At 36.0% G+C, this 14,742-nt stretch overlaps 1 protein-coding gene across 1 annotated transcript in view; it reads right to left on the reverse strand.

The window, feature by feature from the left end:
• KYNU (kynureninase) overlaps positions 1 to 14,742 on the reverse strand; it is a 217,425-nt gene that overhangs the window by 137,500 nt on the left and 65,183 nt on the right. The window lies entirely within an intron of this gene.

Below are 14,742 nucleotides of genomic sequence, written 5' to 3' on the forward strand. Positions count from 1 at the left end.
GGTTGTGTATGTGAGAACTTTCTTGTTTCTTGAGAAAGGCTTGTATTGCTATATGCTTTCCTCTCAGGAGCACCTTTTCTGTGTCCCAAAGATTTTGAACACTTGTGTTTTCATTTTCGTTTGTGTCCATGAATTTTTTTTAATTCTTTTTTAATTTCCGAAAAATTCTGAAGAATTTTTTTTAAAATTATTTTTAATTTCCAGAACGCTCTCTGGCCTCCATGTATTTGAGTCTTTCCAACTTTCCTCTTGTTATTGAGATCTAACTTCAGAGCCTTGTGGTCTGAAAATACGCAGGGAATGATTCCATTCTTTTGGTACTGGTTGAGACCTGATTTGTAACCCAGGATGTGATCTATTCCAGAGAATGTTCCATGCACACTAGAGAAGAATGTGTATTCTGTTGCTTTGTGTTGGAATGTTCTGCATATATCTGTGATGTCCATCTGGTCCCGTGTGTCATTTAAAGATGTTATTTCCTTGTTGATCTTTTCCTTAGATGATCTGTCCACCTCAGTGAGGGTGGTGTTAAAGTCCCCTACTATTATTGTATTATTGTCTATGTGTTTCTTTGATTTTGTTATTAATTGGTTTATATAGTTGGCTGCTACCATGTTAGGGGCATAGATATTTAAAATTGTTAGATCTTCTTGCTGGACAGACCCTTTGGGTATGATACAGTGTCCTTCCTCATCTCTTATTATAGTCTTTGGCTTAAAATCTAATTGATCTGATATGAGGATTTTCACCCCAGCTATCTTTAGATGTCCATTAGCATGGTAAATTGTTTTCCACCCCCTCACTTTAATTCCAGAAGTGTTCTTGGGTCCAAAATGAGTTTCTTATAGACAGCATATTGATGGGTATTATTTTTTTTATCCATTCTGATACCCTGTGTCTTTTGATTGGGGCATTTAGCCCATTTACATTCAGGGTAACTGTTGAAAGATATGACTTTAGTGCCATTGTATTGCCTGTAAGGTGATTGTTACTGTATATTGTCTCTGTTCCTTTCTGGTCTACTACTTTTAGGCTCTCTCATTGCTTAGAGGTCCCCTTTCAATATTTCCTATAGGTCTGGTTTGGTGTTTGCAAATTCTTTTAATTTTTGTTTGTCCTGGAAGATTTTTATCTCTCCTTCTATTTTCAATAGCAGCCTAGCAGGATGTAGTATTCTTATCTGCATATTTTTCTCATTTAGTGCTCTGAATATATCAGGCCAGTTCTTTCTGGCCTGCCAGGTCTTTGTGGATAAGTGTGCTGCCAACCTACTGTTTCTACCATTGTGTGTTACAGACTTCTTGTCCCACGCTGCTTTCAGGATTTTCTTTTTGTTACTGAGATTTGTAAGCTTTACTATTAGATGACAGGGTGTGAACCTATTTTTATTGATTTTGAGGGGGTGTTCTCAGTGCCTCCTGGATTTTGATGCTTTTTCCCTTTGCCATATCTACTATAATTCACTCCAATATACCTTCTGCCCCTCTATCTCTTTCTTCTTCTTCTGGAATCCCAATTATTCTAATTTTTTTTGTCTTATGGTATCACCTGTCTTTTGAATTCTCCCCTCATGGTCCAGTAGTTGTTTGTCCTTTTTTGCTCAGCTTTTTTATTCTCCCTCAGTTGGTCTTCTATATCACTAATTCTCTCTTCTGCCCCATTTGTCCTAGCAATAGAGTCTTCATTTTTTGTTGCACCTCATTAATAGCTTTTTTTATTTCAACCTGGTTAGATTTAAGTTCTTTTATTTCTCCATAAAGGGACTTTATTTCCCCAGAAAAGGATTCTCTAGTGTCTTCTGTGCTTTTTTTGAGCCCAGTGAGTACCTTGATAATCATCATTCTGAACTCCAGTTCTGACATAAAATTTGTGTCCATATTGATTAGGTCCCTAGCCATCAGTACTGCCTCTTCTTCTCTTTTGTTTTGTCATAAGTTTTTCTGCCTTGTCATTTTATCCAGATAAGAATAGATTAATGAGAGAACAAAATATTAAAAGGGTAGCAACAACCCCAGACAGATATACACTAACCAAATCAGAAGAGACCTGTAACTGTGGGCAGAAAAAAGGAGGAAAAAAAGAAAAAAAGAAATATTAGACTTGTCAATAGAGCAGAATGACACACTTGATTTTTTGGTGAATTATGGTCTGTTAGAAGAAACTACCTCCCAAAATTTTAAAGAAAGAAAAACATATATATATATATATATATATATATATGTATATATATATATATATATATATGATATATATAACATGATGAAGAGATGGAATATGACCATAAAGATGAAAATTTTAAAAGATTCTAAAAAAGGAATTGATAACTATTTGGTTTTTTTTGTTTGTTTGTTTGTTTGTTTGTTTTTAACTATTTGGTTTTTAAAAAAAAAAAAAAGAAAGAGGAAAAATGTGATCAGGCTGGAGACCAGAACAAAGCCATGTGCTAGATTTAGGGTATATTTTGATGTATTAGAAGAAACTGTATCCCAAAATTTTAAAGAATGAAAAACCTCTAAGTATCCAAAAAATAAGGTTAAATACAATGAAGGGATAGAATATGACTATAACAATGAAAATTTTAAAAAGATTTTTTAAAAAGGTATTGATAAGATAAAATAGTTAAAAATTGTTAAAATAAGAAAGAGAAATATTTTAAAAAATAGAATAAGAAAAAATAAAATAAAAAAATTTAAGTTTGAAAGACTAAAGAATCATGGAGAAAAAGCCATGAATTCCATGTGTTGCATTACCTTAGCTCTGGAGTTCTACATTCTCATTAATTAATGAACTCGATCTTGCTGATCTTCTGGGGGAGGGGTCTATTGTCATGATTCTCAAATGTCTTTGCCCAAGGTGGAATTGCATCGCCCTTGCCAGGGGCCAGGCTAAACAATCTGCTCGTGTTTGTTCTTGTGGTAGCTTTTGTTCCCTGAATGCTTTCTGTACAGCTTTGGACAATGGGAATGATGATGGCGGCCTCCCAATCTCTGGCACTGTGGGAGCTCAGAGGTCAGAGCCCCACTCTTCAGTGCACCCTCGAGAAAAGCAGTCAATCATTCCCATTACCCTGGTGTATAGCTGCACTCCAAGCTCACCAAGCCTGTGACAGAGCATTTCTGTCTCTGGCACACAGGTCCACTTGGGATCTCCAAATCCAGCAGATTTCTGCAGTGCACGCCCATGCCTCTCCTTCCAGAGTAGAAAGGAGGATATGCCACTTGTGGTGTCTGTACTGGAAGAGCAGTGGCCCAACGGTGCCTCAAATCATGGTTTAAGGTAACCCTGAGGTGAGAGCCTACTACTCGGCTCCGTGTTTGCAGCAGGTTTCTCCACTGCAATGCCTGGGAGCTCTGCCACACTCAGACACCCCTGGTCTTTTTGTGGCCCCATAGTTCCTGAATCTACACTGTCCCCATGAGGGTTCCACCCCCCACTTAGCCTCTGGTGATGTCCCTAAGTGGAGCAGACTTCTAAGAGTTCTGATTTTTGTACTCTTCTGCTCTACCACTTGCCAGGAGTTGGCTTTACACCCTGTGGTCTCTCTTTCTGTATATTGCCTCAGATTCACCTCTCTGCAAGTCCTATCTTCCAGAAAGTGGTTGCCTTTCTGTTCCTAGAATTGATGTTATTTTTTTTCTTCTATCTCCTGTTGAGTTTGTAGGTGTTCAGAATGATTTGATAACTATCTAGCTGAACTCCTGGGCCTGATGATATATAGGTCTCTTACTCCTCTGCCATCTTGCTCCAAGTATGTGCATTTTAATCATTGATTTAAGTACTCGGGAAATTCTCTGAATAAATGTGGAGTAGGCTTTCACTGCATAAGGACATTTTTTTTTCTAATTTAGGAAAAATAAAAATAGGTAAGTCAATTTATAAAAGTCCTGGTTAAATTTAGTAGAAATTCTGGTGTAATTTTAAAGAAAAAAAAACAAATTATCCACAAAATCAAACTCAGTGTTAAACAGACTGAAAATATTAAAGAGATGAATGAGTGTAAATATTAAGAATAGCATAGCAAAATTCTATAGATCTCATCAAGTAGAAAAATCATAGTCCAGTCAGAAACTAACTGCATTAAATTAGACAAGCATATGTAGAAATGCATTAAAAAACTATAAAATTTACAATAGAAAAATATAAGGGTCAATAGCAAAGTGCATAAATGCTAAAATAACATTTAATTAACCACAAGGGTCAGCGAGATTTATATATCTTATATTAGGGAGAAAGGTGCAGCAAATTTTTCATAAAATTATATTTATTCAATTAGATGTTCTGAAATTATGTCCTATTCATCAAAATGTTGGTGCTAATGGGTAATTGCAATTTAAATGATCTTTACAGAAAAAAATAGGTTTTTTTTTAAATTTTTTTTTAAGGTTTTATTTATTCATTTAACAGAGAGGGAAAGTACAAGCAGGGAGAGCAGCAGGCAGAGTGGGAGGGAGAAGCAAGCTCTCTGCTGAGCCAGGAGCCAGATGTGGGACTCAATCCCAGGACCCCAGGATCATGACCTGAGTCGAAGGCAGCCACTTAACAAACTGAGCCACCTAGGCGTTCCTAGAGGAAATATAGTTTTAAATGGAAACTTGGTGTTACTCTGAAATTTTCTCATGAAATTTTAATAAGTCAAAATATGGGAGAAAAACTACCTACAGCATTGTTTCAGTGTTCCACTTTATCGGTTTGTGTAGATCTGAGCTAAAGGTACCCATAACACATGAATGATTGTCATGGAACCTGTCAGGAAGCTCAAATGCAATACTGGTAGTAAATCCACATTAAACACTACGAAATTTGGTTGCATACCAATCAGCTTCACATACACTTAGAGTTGATCCTGCATTTAAAGAGGTGACGAAAAATGCATTGACAATATATTGCACTTAATTATGTTTGAATCACAAGTTTTATTACCCTCTTTGTGAGCTGGCTACTAGGAACTCAGGGACCCCAATTTCAGCCCTCAGGATAATTAATGATGGCAGTTTTCTTATATCTACTTGCTGAAGCTGTCTGCTGCACGTGCTGTCTCACTAAGATAAATGACTTAGCCAATTGCAGATAAAAATGTTTTCCATCAGAAGCAGGCTGTGACACTACAATGGAAAACAAACTCTACCTGACTTTATGAATGGTAAAAATTTCCTTGCCAGAATGTGCAATGGTAGATGATATTGTTAATATTGATTTCTATCCATTCAAGGGTAGCCATGTCAACAAGATCAATTCTTTTAGTCACATCTGTTGTTGTAGGATAAAAAATATCTACTAACTGCCAAAACTGAATTTAATACCACATCGTGGTTTAAATTTTAACTTTAGCCCATCAGAATTTAGTTTTTTAGGGAGAGTAAGAAATGAAATATTGATGATTTTTACTCATTGCAATCTACCAGGGTTAATGTGCAATTTCACCAAAAAGGATTGAAGTAAACCAAGACTTAAGATTATTTCCATAGAAACTGATATCCTTGGACTGGAGTAACTTTCATTAATTTTTTTCCTCTACACCCTAGAGAATTTAGGTTAGTTGTGATGAAATGAACACATTTTAGACAAGAATTAATAATAGTATTAAAAAATTGTACTTGCAATGCTCATGAATAAGATTTTGACTTTAAAAGCATGAAAAGCAAGACATATATGTAGATTATAATGGTAATTCAGTACACTATCTTTTTATTACTATTTCTTTTTCAATAGGAAAAAGAAAACGACTCATGATAAAAATATTTTTCTCACTAGTGCAAGTCTTCCATTCACAGCTGGGATATTTTTAAAAGCATAAAGTGAATCAAATTGTGTTACTTAGAAACATGAAAACTTCTAGTGAAGTATAGGTCAACAAGAAAGAAAGGTGAAACTCCTCCCATGGTAAACATAGCAGTACATGATTTAGTCTTAACTTGACTTTCTTTCTTTCTTCCTCCCTTTTTAAGAGATTATTTTATTCTCTCTCTCTCTCTGACAAATAAATAAAATCTTAAAAAAAAAAAAGAAAAAAAGGATGCCTGGGTGGTTCAATCAGTTAAACATCTGCTTTCAGCTTAGGTCATGATCCCAGAGTTCTGGGATCCAGTCCCACACTGGTCTCCTTGCTCAGCAGGGAGTCTGCTTCTCCCTCTGCCTGCTTCTCTCCCTGTTTGTGAGTTCCTTCTCTCTCTCTCTCTTTCTCTCTCTCTCTGACAAATAAATAAACAAAATCTTTAAAAAAAAACCTTAAAAAAAGATTTTACTTATTTAGTTATTTGTTTGACAGAGAGAGAGAGAGAGGAAGAGAGAGAGAGAGAGCAAGCAAGTGAACACAAGCAGGGAGAGAGAGAGGTAGGCAGAGGGACAGGGAGAAGCAGGCTCCCCCCTGAGCAGACTATTCCAATGTGGGACTCAATCTCAGGACCCTGGCATCATGACCTGAGCCAAAGGAAGACACTTACCAAACTGAGCCACCCAAGCGACCCCAGATACCTTTCTGACTTCAACTCACATCACAGTTCTCTTTCTCTGTGATTTCCTCCATGTCTTGGCCTTCATTCCATTCTGCAAACCTGCCCAGTTTGTTCACCTCTTGTCTTTCATACTTGCTTTTCTCTCTTCCTGAAAAACTTTTCTTTCTATCCTTCTCAGAGTGTGTGCAATATCTCCATTCTGGCCTCCATTCAGAAGTTATCTCCCTGTTTGCCTTAACCAAAAAAAGCAAGGTCCTCATGCCTGTGACATCCTAAATTTTCATTGCATTAGCATGTTCTGAAGTGATTCAGTTTGTGTATATGCTTACAACTATTACAAATAGGTCAGTAATATTGTCTTTTTTTTTCAAAGCCAGATGCATAGTATATAATAAATATATGTTGAGTTGATGGATGAATGTTGACCTCATATCAGAATATTTTTAAAATACCTACATTTGGTCACATAAATTATTCCTCCAGTGGGTTTTTTTTCACATTATTTTCTCATACTTTAATAAAAATATAATTAATCAATCAAAACTACTTATGTGTAGAAACTGCATGAGACTTCTCTAAGAGAAAGAAGGAGATGGAAGATTAAATGGGTCTTCTTAAGAGTGCTTTAGAAAACACAAATACAAGTTATTTTTAGAATTCATCCAATATTATTCATGTTGAAGTGATCAAATTTTTTATCTGTTCATTTGCTCACTCCTTTACTTACATATTCCTTGATTTAATAAATAATTAGTGTGTTCCTGCTATGTGTAAGATACTATTTATTGTGCTTGAGATTCTTCAGACAAGAAAACCCTGGTCTTATAGAACTTAATGGTTTGGTGGGAATGAACAATAAACCTGGTAAATAAAAGACACAGGAATTCAGAAAGAAAGTAAAACTCTGGAAAAACACAGTAGGTAGGGGATGAATGAGGCCAGTGAGCTACTGTATCATGGATTCCGAACATTAGCAAAGCATACATCATGTGACCAATACTCTGCTGATACAATAGCAATAAATAACTGTGTTCATTTGATTTAGAGAGAACTTTCTATGTGTGCTGACTTCGTTGCTGTTTTTTGACTGGATGAGAAGGCAGAAGGAGACAGATGGTAGAAATGTTTCTTCTCTTTAGAATACTTAGAATGGATTAAACTACATTAAACTGTATTGTTAGATTGCAGAGATCAGAGATTTTATAGAAAATGATTCAGAGGAAAATACAGATTCTGGGACAAAAAAAGAAAATGGGAACTGAAAAGACAAGCTTTTGGTGGGAGAACTTTTCTCTCTGGACCTCATAATAATTGAACTGAGAAGAGAATGTTCCACCACTTTTCTGATCATGAGAGGCAAACTGACCTTGCTACTTGCAAGCAAATTGTCAGCTAGAATACTACACTGTTAGGGGATCCTTGAAGGTAATCATGGGCCAGTGAACTCTGAAATAAACCACATGGATCAGCAGTTGTAATTAGCTGCTGATTGTATCCCCCTTTGTTAACTATGAATTTTCAGTTAATTTTTTTTTAATTGTTACTCAGACATAACCCTGTAGAAAGAAATTTAGGGTAGAACCTATTTAACTCTTGTACCAAAATGGTAACATGGAATTCTGTGCCTTCCTCACTCCCACATGCTTTCAAATTTATTGCTGCAATGGGCCAAAGGATATGGGGCCCTGGAGAGGGACCAGGAAGGTGAGGCTGCCATGCAGGTTGGTGTCCAATACAGTTGTTTACAACAGTGGCAGCTATAGCAAGAGACAGAAGAGCAAATTAATGTCTATTGAGTGCTTACTCTGCTTTAATATAATGTATCAATTCATTTAATTATACCAATAATATGAGGTAGTACTATTCTTAACATGCCAGTCATGAATGGAGAGGTATTGTAGCTGAGTCATCATAAAGTTGATATTAATAGATAATATACATTTACATGGATTCTCATTAGTTGATCATGACCATCATACTCTCTATTGGTGAGGGTTCTTTGGGAGAGCTTAGAGGCAAGGGTAGACCAGAACAGAAAATCATGGAAAGATCTTCTATTAATCACTAAGACTTGGATTATCTACTTGGATTAGAACATCAGTTTTCCAAAAGGTTAAGAAGTCCAAAGGACTATGTCTTAGTTGTTAAATACTCTGCACCCCTATTCTCCTTTGTGAACTGCTAGGAAGAATAATTATTAACACATGACTGATAACTATTAAATTATTGTGAAATTATATCCCCAGCATAAATTATCTATTAGCTCTCAGGGCCTTCCTGAGAAGTGTGTACCTTGCTGCAATTCATCCTGAGTCTAAGAACAGCCCATTTTCAGCCATTACCACATAGCAAAACCAAAAAGAAATTACTGAGGACACTTGAGCCTCAGGAGTTCCTCTCTATCCTCTCTCCCTTCTTAAATTGGTTTAAGAGAGAAAGAGAGAGAGAGAGAGACTATTTCACTTTTATATTGAAACTCTAGTGTTAAAACTGGGCTACATAAATCTATTTTCTATAGAGTATTTGTGGATAAAAGAGGAAGAATGAAAGAGAATGATAGTGACAAAAAGGGTTCACTATCTGGATCCATGACTGCAGAGGCTAGATAACTGAGCTAGGATACAATGTTGTTGGAGGGATGGTTCTGACTGACTTTACTATTGACTTCAGTTGTTACTGTCCAACGGATTTGACAGTGATCTCCACTGATTACTAAGGTGGCTTCGTATACAGAGTCGACTAAGGTTTAGTGATGTTTTGGTATACATCCATAAATCCATCTATTTATTTTCATTCTCTTGGTATTTCATTTTCATTCTCTTGGTATTTCAAAAAAATGTGTTTAAAAAAATGTGATTAACTGCCTTAACCCCTTCATAAGCAATTTCAAAATAAAAGTATTTATTTCTGAAAGGTATAAATATCACCCTATAGGCACTAAAATGGGAATCTCAAGGGATCTTCTAAGGTTATTGGGGTAAAGGCCTAATGGAGCAGATAATTCATAAACAAGCCAGGATAAAATATGAAATAAAAAGCTCAAGTTGATATATCTATTGTGAAGCATTTTCTTTAGAACTTAATTCTTCAAACATAAAATATTATAGAGATTTTTAAGGACAGATAATATATATACATTAAGAATGTGAAGTATTACCTAAATATTTAGGTTTTAATCTTGATAGATTTTTTTCATTGAGTTGTTAAGGGCTCTGCTTTATTTTAGTTTATTCTTATTTATTTATTTATTTATTTATTTTTAGTGCTCTGCTTTTTTCTCTCAGGTATCTTAGTCTAGTGCACCAACAATCAAACCTATTCAAGGTCCTACTCTACTCCCCTAGAGATCCCAACATCATGTCTACAAGCGTAACATATGGTGGGCTTAAATATATTTTATCTGCTATTCCTTATTTCTTTTGTTAGCATATGCTTTGCTTACAGTATGTCTATGTGGGAAATAGATAACCTAAACAGCTGGGCAGCACTAAGAGTTGTAGAATACAGAACTGAATACTTAGTTGATACCCTCCGTCATGAACACAAGTTTCTTACCTGGACATGGAATTTTAAAAAGAGAAGAAAGCAAAAAGTTTTTTAAAAAACAGGGGGGTGAGGGGAATGCACACTATGCACAAAGGAGCTAAAAATATTTTTTGTTTTTTTCCAAATATTTGGAAATATTTTCACAAATAATTCCACCTATGATAATTGTCATGTTCATAAGAAGTTTACTTGTTTCCAGGGGAATAGTTCATCAAAGCTCTCTCATTAGGAGTCCTGAGAACTAGAGGGGAGAATCTCCACTGTGCTGACATTTGCCCTGTAAATTGTTATGGCCCCAAGGAGAAATGCCATCATTCTTTAGCCTTCTTTACAGAACCTGGGAAATTCCAGACCTTGCAAATTTCCTTATCCTCAGAATTCTTAATTTCCCTGTAATGGTTAAATGCACATTACCTCTTTTGATTTTATTACAAGGTTTTTGAGACTCACTGTATCTTCTACTTTGTTGTATATACTATAAAACAATTGAGATTTTTTACAACTAGCCAATGAACATGTATTAGCTGTTGATTCAAACTCATGTCTCATAAACTTGTAAAAGGGAGTTTTCTATTTGTGTAATTTTATTTGTACAACTTGAACAAATAATTCACACTTTAAATGGTTTCAAATGTGTTTTTCAATCAATCAATGAATATTTACTGAAAGGTTTGTGTGTCCTCAGTAAGGCACTGGATGAATGATAATAGGGCTAAGCAAATCCTTGGAATCTAGTTTTATCCCAGTTCTGTAGAAAGCATTTCTCCCTATATTTATTCCAATCTTGAGATGACTCTCCTTTTTGTGTAAAATGTAACATTTTTGTAATGTGTTTTGAGATAATCTTTTAATATTGTAACACTTTTTCTTAGAGATTTTATTTATTTATCTGACAGTGGGACACGTAGCAAGACGGGAAACACAAGCACGAGCAGTGGGAGTGGGAGAAGCAGGCTTCCCGCTGAGCAGGGAGCCCAATGCAGGGCTCAGTCCCAAGACCCTAGGATCATGACCCGTGCCGAAGGCAGACTCTTAACAACTGAGTCATCCATGCGCCCCAATACCGTACCACTTTTTAAAATGAAGTAAAATAATTAAAAAAAATTTTTGAAAACAAGAATAATAAATGGTGCTTTGTCTTACAATATTGTAAAATATGTTTGTAAAGCTGAGATGTTATATACTACATTCAACTATTTAATTTGGTTACCAAGTGAATATCGAGTGAAATTTAGTGACTAATACAATATGTAATTTAATGAATAGTCAGTAAGAAGTACTATTGTAAACATCAATGGGTAATCAATTAATCAGGGCAAAATGCCTGGATCCAGGTGTTTGCATGCATGTGGATATGTGCATGTGGGGTGATTCATATATATTCATATATTCTTACATGTATAACTTGGGTATTTCATAAAATTGACCTCTTAAACATGTAGAGAAAGAAGATTATTTATCATATACAGCAATGGCTTGCCTCTATTTAGGAAATCATAAATTCCCTTTTGGCCACATAAATCAAAATAAATTCTAGATGTAGTTAATATACATTTCAATGAAATTTTAAGATGATTTTGAAAATTGGATGCATCTTAGGGTAGGGAAATACTTTCCAAGTAATCAAGGGGAGGGCATAAAGTAAAAAGACAGATTTATCACATAAAACTGAAAGTATTAATAGGGGAAAGTTAAAATAAAAGTCAAGAACTTTTGGGGTGCCTGGATGGCTCAGTGGGTTAAAGCCTTTGCCTTCGGCTCAGGTCATGATCCCAGTGTCCTGGGATCAATCCCCACATCAGGCTCTCTGCTCAGCATGGAGCCTTCTTCCTCCTCTCTCTCTGCCTACTTGTGATCTCTCTCTGTCAAACAAATAAAATCTTTAAAAAAAAAAAGTCAAGAACTTTAAAAACTTGTACCAAACATGTAAGGAAGTTCTGGTAATCTTACTGCAAAATGAGTATGTAAAGTATTTTGGAGATCCATTACACTTGAAAACAAATGCATCACCAAATATTAATTTTTTTCATTTGCATAGAAGGAGATGAAAACACACAAAGCAAATTTAGTCTAAATATTGACAAAAATAAAGTAACTTCATGTTTTTGAATCATTTATTACAGACTATCAAAACTTGCTAGATACATAAAAAGCAATTTGAATTTAGTAAAAAAATTACATCTGTATAAACAGAAAAGTGGTTGAGAATACGCAAAAGATAGTTCACAAATGTTGAACTGTAATTAAGAAATTTAGTAAAAGAAGTTCAATTTATCTTGTAATCAAAATGAGGTATCATTTTTTCACCAAATTGACAAAAATATTGAAAACCAAAAATATCCTATTTGGAAAGGAGGCGACAAAACACTGGAACTCTTGTGTGAGACTGTATTTGATTATTTGTAAATTAACTCTATCTTAGAGTATTTGACAACAATGACATAAAACCTTAAAAATGTACATATTTTTCCTATCAGAAATTTCACTTTCTGAGAATGAAGTCTTCAAAATATAATCAAAGAAATGCACAAAACACCTCTCCCAGAAGCTCAAGAACACCTTAGTGTTAGCCATATTTTAGAAACAACTTTTGGGGCACCTGGGTGGCTCCATCAGTTAACTGACTGGATCCTTCCTTAGCAGAGAGTCTGATTCTCTCTCTCTCTCTCTTCTGTTCCTCCCCACTGCTCATTCTCTCTCTCTATTTATCTCAAATAAATAAAATCTTTAAAAAAAAAAAAAGAAAAGAAACAACCTTTAAAGTCTTCCATATGGGATGTTTAAATGTACTAACCATATGCACTAACCAAATGTACTAACCACTAACCATAACAGTATTGGTGCATATGTGCTGATTTGGAAACTGGTTTACAACATACTATTAAGTGAAAAGCAAAACAAAACTTGGTTAAGAATGGTTTTAGGCTCTAATAAATGCTCATTTGGATCACTGGTTCTAGGGTGAAAGCAGATCTCTTTAGAAAATCTCATGGAACACCGTAGAATGTGGCCCAAATCCAGCGCTTTCTTTGTTTATCTTCTTCTCGTGGGCTGGAATATTCTCATTAGGTCCTGATGTAGGTGACTTTGCAGATGTTGTAAATATATTCTCCCTTTCCCTGCACAGCTAAATCCTACTTAGTTTTCCTTTACTTTCCCTGATTCTTTTTATATGATTTTGCTCTGTGATTTATCATGATACCAACTGAGAGGGAAAAGTAAAAAAAAAAAAAAAAAAAAAAAAAAAAAAAAACAGTGTATAGAAATAAGGAATAACCAGAGAGTACAGAATTATGCAATACAGTCAGGGAGGAGTTTTCTGAGAAGGTTACAGTTAGCTCAACCACAGGGATGAGAAGAAATCAACCAGTAAGAGTCAGAGAACAGTGTTTCAGGCAGAGGAGAGAGGGTAGCAAACATAAAGGCCCAGGCACAAAGGGCCTTGTACTGTTTATAGTGTCTGGGGGACATGCAGTCATGTAGCCCTAGAAATGACACAACAGTGACTCTCGGTGAACTAGGGCAGGTGAGCAAGAGTCAGATTATGCAGCCCTTTTAGATGAAGAGTAGGTATCTGAATTTGTTCAAAGTATAGTGGGAAGCCATTATAGGATTTTTTGGTTGGCAGGGTGTTGACTTGATTTGATTTATGTTTTTAGAGATTGCTCTGGTAAACTTAGTTCTAGCTGTGAAGTCTTTGAAAACACTGTGACAAACTATCCAAAGCAGAGAGGGGCAGCTGGGTGGCTCAGTGGGTTAAAGTCTCTGCCTTCAGCTCAGGTCATGATCTCAGGGTCCTGGGATCAAGCTCTCCATCAGGCTCTCTGCTCAGCAGGGAGTCTGCTTCCTCCTCACTCTCTCTCTCCCTGACTCTGCCTATTTGTGATCTCTGTCAAATAAATAAATAAAATCTTTAAAAAATTAAGAAATTTAAAAAAAGAAAGCACTGGAGAACAAGTAAGGTTGGGTTGTAAGGCTCCCATCCTTAGGACAAGGGAAGCAAGGTGGTGTGACTAGAGTAAGTGGGCTGTTTTCTTCAAGCGTTATTTTCCATTTTCAGCTCATGGGAATGAACAGCAGAAAATGGCTATTTTTTTTTGTTTTTTGTCTTTTTTTAGTTTTTAAAGATTTTATTTCTTTATTTGACAGAGAGAGATCAGACAGTAGACAGAGCAGCAGGGAGAGAGAGGGGGGAAGCAGGCTCCCTGCTGAGCAGAGAGCCTGATGCAGGGCTCGATCCCAGGACATTGAGACCATGACCTGAGCCAAATGCAGAGGCTTAACCCACTGAGCCACCCAGGTGCCCCCAAAATGACCAATTTTAAAGAGATGAGTTTGTTCCTAAGAAAACGGATAAGACATGAGGCAGAAAACTCCTGGAGGAAGGTGAATTCATAAAAGTGAGTATATAAAGCTGCACGAAAATTTCTCAAGCATTTGGCTGACTCCCAGGGTATGCCTGTGTAGAGCAACCTGGTGGAAGACTGGCTACAAGCCAATGGGTTGGCAGGGATTTCCAGGTACACTGACATTTAGATTCTCCCAAGATGGAGGGGCCTCGTTAAACTCCAGTCACTTCCAGCTGAGACCCCAGAAGGGCGATGCCTAGCATAAGACTCTGTGGCAGAAGCATGGCCAGAGGACTGTGGTCTAGGAGTAGGGACAAATTGAAATATCCTCTTAGAAATAGATTTCATGAATGATAGTGACTCAGAAACTTTGGGAAGGAGGAAGTTAGATTAGA

Source organism: Neovison vison, chromosome 3, assembly GCF_020171115.1.
Source record: "Neovison vison isolate M4711 chromosome 3, ASM_NN_V1, whole genome shotgun sequence".
NCBI lineage: Eukaryota > Metazoa > Chordata > Mammalia > Carnivora > Mustelidae > Neogale > Neogale vison.